The sequence below is a fragment of the Salvelinus alpinus genome, chromosome 11 (genome assembly GCF_045679555.1).
Source record: "Salvelinus alpinus chromosome 11, SLU_Salpinus.1, whole genome shotgun sequence".
NCBI lineage: Eukaryota > Metazoa > Chordata > Actinopteri > Salmoniformes > Salmonidae > Salvelinus > Salvelinus alpinus.
In genome coordinates this window covers 68,703,183-68,710,597 of record NC_092096.1, presented here as the reverse complement: position 1 = coordinate 68,710,597, position 7,415 = coordinate 68,703,183, and positions in this window count along the sequence as shown.

Below are 7,415 nucleotides of genomic sequence, written 5' to 3'. Positions count from 1 at the left end.
CGGTCACAGAGCTTAGACGGTAACTCATTGTTAGTAATAAGATGGAGTAGAGGAAATAGGCTTTTTTTAGCTGTTCTTCTAATCAGGGTTAGGGTTTAGGCAGTGGTCACAGGGGTGTCTGACAGATCAACACATCATCGGTATTGAGAGGTCTCATTTTCTCATCATATGATTTGCTAATAGTCTGGGTTCTGTTTGCTATTCACCCAATAAGGTTGATGGGTTAGGAGGGTTATACATCTTTCTGGAGAGATACACTATATATATAAAAACGTATGTGGACACCCATTCAAATCAGTGGATTCTGGTTTTTCAGCCACACCCGTTGCTGACAGGTGTAATAAATCGAGCACACAGCCATGCAATCTCCATAGACAAACATTGGCTGTAGAATGTCCTTACTGAGGAGCTCAGTGACCGTCATAGGATGCCACCTTTCCAACAAGTCAGTTCATCAAATTTCTGCCTTGCTGGAGCTGCACCGGTCAACTGTAAGTGCTGTTATTGTGAAGTGGAAATGTCAAGGAGCAACAACGGTTCAGCCACAAAGTGGTAGGCCACACAAGCTCACAGAATGGGACCGCTGAGTGCTGAAGCGCGTAGTGAGGAAATATCGTCTGTCCTCGGTTGCAACACTCACTACCGAGTTCCAAACTGCCTCTGGAAGCAACGTCAGCACAAGAACTGTTTGTCGGCCATGCAGTGTAGATACATGTGTTATGGGTAGGCATTGAGTGGGGGTTAAATCTCACTGGAGTGTTATGGGTGGTGGGTTGGGAGGGGTACATCTCACTGGGGTGTTATGGGTGGTGGGTTGGGAGGCGTACATCTCACTGGGGTGTTATGGGTGGTGGGTTGGGAGGGGTACATCTCACTGGGGTATTATGGGTGGTGGGTTGGGAGGGGTACATCTCACTGGGGTGTTATGGGTGGTGGGTTGGGAGGGGTACATCTCACTGGGGTGTTATGGGTGGTGGGTTGGGAGGGGTACATCTCACTGGGGTGTTATGGGTGGTGGGTTGGGAGGGGTACATCTCACTGGGGTGTTATGGGTGGTGGGTTGGGAGGGGTACATCTCACTGGGGTATTATGGGTGGTGGGTTGGGAGGCGTACATCTCACTGGGGTGTTATGGGTGGTGGGTTGGGAGGGGTACATCTCACTGGGGTATTATGGGTGGTGGTTGGGAGGGGGTTACATCTCTCATAGAGACATATTAAATATATATTACTCTGGCTAGATGCCATGCAGTGAGCTTGTAAACATAGAGTAGGATTTGACTTACCTCTTCTGCAAATAGTAGGAGAGGAGTGAGAGAGAGAAGAGACTCCTCTATATCAATCCCTCGTTCAATAATAGGCTGGCTAAGTTTGTACTGCTTGCTCTTGCAGTCAGACTGAACATCAGAAAATGCCCTATACAGCACCACTCCACTCCACTCCAGAGAGCTACACAGCAGAATGCCAGGTCTGCACTAGCACCCGGTCGATGTTTTCTTTCGCTTTTTTCGAGCAAGAGACAAAGTCAGGAAAGACTTCCAATTACCAAGTCCCACCAGGCGTAAAATAGGCTCATTTTGGGTGGGGTCGGGACAAATGAGTGCGAGATATTGCTTGCTACAGCAACAACGTCTCTCAGGAAATAAGTAGCCCTGGACATACACATACATGGGTGTTTTGATTGAATGGAAATTGAAATCAACAAGTATTAATCATGACAATTAAATCATGACAGATAGTATTATTATTAATGTCAATGAATCATCAGTTATGTTTATGTAATATAGTGATGGACAATTCTCTTAGTCGCTGTCTGTACATTTGGTGGCGGTTGAGTATAAGCGCTATAGGAATTCAATCCATTAAATACTATGGAATATCGATACATGTGGCAGGTAATACCTTTGACGATATCCCATAAGGAAAATGCATTATTATTTCGAGCTATGAGGATTCCAAGAGTTTATTTTTGATATATATATATTAAATATATATATTTTTTTTTTTTACTACTTTTTCTCCACAATTTCATGATGGCCAATTGGTAGTTACAGTCTTGTCCCATCGCTGCAACTCCCGTACGGACTCGGGAGAAGCGAAGGCACTGCTTCTTGACACAATGTTTGCTAAACCCCAGAAGCCAGCCCGCACCAATGTGTCAGAGGAAACACCGTACACCTGGCAACCGTGTCAGCGTGCATGCGCCCGCCTGCCACAGGAGTCACTAGAGCGCGATCGGACAAGGACATCCCTGCCGGCCAAACACTCCCCTATCCCGGACAACGTTGGGCCAATTGTGCACCGCCCCCATGGGTCTCCCGATCGCGGGCCGGCTGCGGATCTCTAGTGGCACAGCTAGCACTGCGCGGCAGTGCCTTAGACCACTGCGCCACTCGGGAGGCCAGAGACTCCGAAGAAAACAAACATGTTAGGGTTATAGATTTCTTGTTATTGTTCATTGTCATGCTTGTATCACCTGCAACCTGTATCACCTGCAACCTGTATCACCTGCAACCTGTATCACCTGCAACCTGTATCACCTGACAACCTGTATCACCTGCAACCTGTATCACCTGACAACCTGTATCACCTGCAACCTGTATCACCTGACAACCTGTATCACCTGCAACCTGTATCACCTGCAACCTGTATCACCTGCAACCTGTATCACCTGACAACCTGTATCACCTGCAACCTGTATCACCTGCAACCTGTATCACCTGCAACCTGTATCACCTGACAACCCACACACAGTAACCTGTATCACCTGACAACCCACACACAGTAACCTGTATCACCTGACAACCCACACACAGTAACCTGTATCACCTGACAACCCACAAACAGTAACCTGTATCACCTGACAACCCACACACAGTAACCTGTATCACCTGACAACCCACACACAGTAACCTGTATCACCTGACAACCCACAAACAGCAACCTGTATCACCTGACAACCCACACACAGTAACCTGTATCACCTGACAACCCACACACAGTAACCTGTATCACCTGACAACCCACACACAGTAACCTGTATCACCTGACAACCCACACACAGTAACCTGTATCACCTGACAACCCACAAACAGTAACCTGTATCACCTGACAACCCACAAACAGCAACCTGTATCACCTGACAACCCACACACAGTAACCTGTATCACCTGACAACCCACACACAGTAACCTGTATCACCTGACAACCCACAAACAGTAACCTGTATCACCTGACAACCCACAAACAGCAACCTGTATCACCTGACAACCCACACACAGTAACCTGTATCACCTGACAACCCACACACAGTAACCTGTATCACCTGACAACCCACACACAGTAACCTGTATCACCTGACAACCCACAAACAGTAACCTGTATCACCTGACAACCCACAAACAGCAACCTGTATCACCTGACAACCCACACACAGTAACCTGTATCACCTGACAACCCACACACAGCAACCTGTATCACCTGACAACCCACACACAGTAACCTGTATCACCTGACAACCCACACACAGCAACCTGTATCACCTGACAACCCAAAACAGCAACCTGTATCACCTGACAACCCACACACAGTAACCTGTATCACCCGACAACCCACAAACAGTAACCTGTATCACCTGACAACCCACACACAGTAACCTGTATCACCCGACAACCCACACACAGCAACCTGTATCACCTGACAACCCAAAACAGCAACCTGTATCACCTGACAACCCACACACAGTAACCTGTATCACCCGACAACCCACAAACAGCAACCTGTATCACCTGACAACCCACACACAGTAACCTGTATCACCCGACAACCCACAAACAGCAACCTGTATCACCTGACAACCCACACACAGTAACCTGCTTCCCCAAATTGAAACTCTGCAAGCAAAATTCTGCAAAAATATCCTCTTAATACAACGTAAAACACCAAATAATGCATTCAGAAGAGAAATAGGCCGACACCCGCTAATTATTAGAGCAGCTAAATTCTAAAACCACCTAAAAGGAAGCGATTCCCAAACCTTCCATAACAAAGCCATCACCTACATAGAGATGAACCTGGAGAAGAGTCCCCTAAGCAAGCTGGTCATGGGGCTCTGTTCACAAACACAAACACACCCCACAGAGCCCCAAGCTAGCAACACAATTAGACCCAACCAAATCATGAGAAAACAAAAAGATAATTACTTGACAAATTTGGAAAGAATTAACAAAAAAACTGAGCAAACTAGAATGCTATTTGGCCCTAAACAGAGAGTACACAGTGGCAGAATACCTGACCACTGTGACTGACCCAAAATTTACGAAAGCTTTGACAATGTACAGACTCAGTGAGCATAGCCTTGCTATTGAGAGAGGTCGCCGTGGGCAGACCTGGCTCTCAAGACAAGACAGGCTATGTGCACACCGTCAACAAAATGAGGTGGAAACTGAGCTGCGCTTCCTAAATTCCTGCCAAATGTATGACTATATTAGAGACACATATTTCCTTCAAATTACACAGACCCATAGAGAATTAAAAAACAAATCATATTTTGATCAACTCACAAATCTATTGTTTAAAATACCACAGTGTGCTATCACAGCAGCAAGATCAAATTAAATCAAATCAACTTGTATTAGTCACATGCGTTGAAAACAACAGATGTAGACCTTACAGTGAAATTCTTACTTATGAGACCCTAACTAACAATGCAGTTTAAAAAAATACAGACAAGAATAAGAAATACATGTAACAAGTAATTAAAAAGCAGCAGTAAAATAACAATAGCGAGACTATAGACAGGGGGGTACCGGTACAGAGTCAATGTGCGGGGGCACCGCTTAGTTGTGGTAATATGTACATGTATTTAGAGTTATTAAAGTGACTATGCATAGATGATAACTACAGAGTAGCAGCGGTGTAAAAGAGGGGTGGTGGGGGGCAATCCAAAAAGTCTGGGTAGCCATTTGATTAGGTGTTCAGGAGCCTTATGTCTTGGGGGTAGAAGCTATTTAAAAGCCTCTTGGACCTAGACTTGGCGCTCTGGTACCGCTTGCCGTGCATTAGCAGAGAGAACAGTTTATTACTAAGGTTGCTGGAGTCTTTGACAATTTTTAGGGCCTTCCTCTGACACCGCCTGGTATAGAGGTCCTGGATGGCAGGAAGCTTGGCCCTAGTGATGTACTGGGCTGTTTGAATTACCCTCTGTAGTGCCTTGCGGTCGGAGGCAGAGCAGTTGCCATACCAGGCGGTGATGCAACCAGTAAGGATGCTCTCAGAGGTGCAGCTGTAGAACCTTTTGAGGATCTGAGGACCCATGCCAAATCTTTTCTGTCTCCTGAGGGGGAATAGGTTTTGTCGTGCCCTCTTCATGACTGTCTTGGTGTGCTTGGACATTGTTTTTCTTTTTTTCTTTTTTTTAGGGGTGGATCAGCTTAATATTGTGGAAAGAATGTTGCTTCCAATGTAATTGTCTGCATCATTTCCAATCCCCCATATTTTTGGGGTAAATATATCCATACACGTATGCATACATATACACATACAGTGGGGAGAACAAGTATTTGATACACTGCCGATTTTGCAGGTTTTCCTACTTACAAAGCATGTAGAGGTCTGTAATTTTTATCATAGGTACACTTCAACTGTGAGAGACGGAATCTAAAACAAAAATCCAGAAAATTGCATTATATGATTTTTAAGTAATTCATTTGCATTTTATTGCATGACATAAGTATTTGATACATCAGAAACCTGAAGGATCTGGAGAAGGTCTGTATGGAGGAGTGGGCCAAAATCCCTGTTGCAGTGTATGCAAACCTGGTCAAGAACTACAGGAAATGTATGATCTCTGTAATTGCAAACAAAGGTTTCTGTACCAAATATTAAGTTCTGCTTTTCTGATGTATCAAATACTTATGTCATGCAATAAAATGCTAATTAATTACTTTAAAATATGAGTATGTAGTGGATGTATGTACATACGGTCACTGTGGGGACAACGTCATCGATGCACTTATTGATGAAGTCAATGACTGATGTGGTGTACTCCTCAATGCCATCGGAGGAATCTCGGAACATATTCCAGTCTGTGCTAGCGAAACAGTCCTGTTGCATCTGCTTCATCTGACCACTTTTTTATTGATCTAGTCACTTGTGCTTGCTGCTTCCTGCTTAGAAATTTGGTAAAACTGATTTAAGTTTCCCTGCATTAAAGTCCCAGGCTACTAGGAGCGTCGCCTCTTGGTGAGCATTTTCTTGTTTGCTTATGGCGTAATACAGCTCATTCAATGCTGTCTTAGTGCCTGCCTTTGACTGTGGTGGTATGTTAACAGCAAAGAAAATACAGTTGAAAACTCTCGTGGTAGATTGTGTGGTCTACAGCTTATCATGAGATACTCTACCTCAGGCGAGCAACAGCTCTAGACTTCCTTAGATATCTTGCACCAGCTGTTATTTACAAAAATACTTAGTCCGCCGCCCCTTGTATTACCAGACACCGCTGTTCTATCCTGCTGGTGCAGCGTATAACCAGCCAGCTGTATGTTGATAGTGTCGTCGTTCAGCCACGACTCCGTGAAGCATAAGATATTACAGTTTTGATTGTCCCGTTGGTAGTTTAATCTTCCTCGTAGGTCGTCAGTCCTGATGTCCTGAAGTTCTTTTCGGGAATAAGAGACGGTAGCGGCAACATTATGTACAAAATATGTAAAAATTATACAAACTACGCAAGTAAACTAATCTGTTGCCACAAGAAAAGTGTAACCAGTGAAGAACAAACATCTCTGTAATAGCAACCCATATTAATGTTTATTTACTTTAACTATTTACACATTATTACAACACTGTATATAGAAATACTATGACATTTGTCTCTATTCCATTTAAATGTCTATATTCCTTTGATACTTTTGTGAGTGTAATGTTTGATTGTTTATTTCACTTTTGTATATTATCTATTGCACTTGCTTTGGCAATGTAAACAGACGTTTCCCATGCCAATAAAGCCCTTTGAATTGAATTGAATTGAATAGAGAGGGGGAGAGAAATATATATCAAAATATAAATATATATATAGGGAGAGAGAGAGAGATAGAGATAGAGAGAGAGAGAGGGGGGAGAGAGGGAGAGAGAGAGAGAGAGAGAGAGAGAGAGAGAGAGAGAGAGAGAGAGACTGTTAAAATGACAAGGCCTGAAGACAGGATGACAGGCACACTAATAAGAATCATTTTTCTACTTACTTTGATTCTGGTGATAGTTATTACAGTTAACTTGGCCCTGATGGTGATAGTTATTACAGTTAACTTGGCCCTGATGGGGATAGTTATTACAGTTAACTTGGCCCTGATGGGGATAGTTATTACAGTTAACTTGGCCCTGATGGGGATAGTTATTACAGTTAACTTGGCCCTGATGGTGA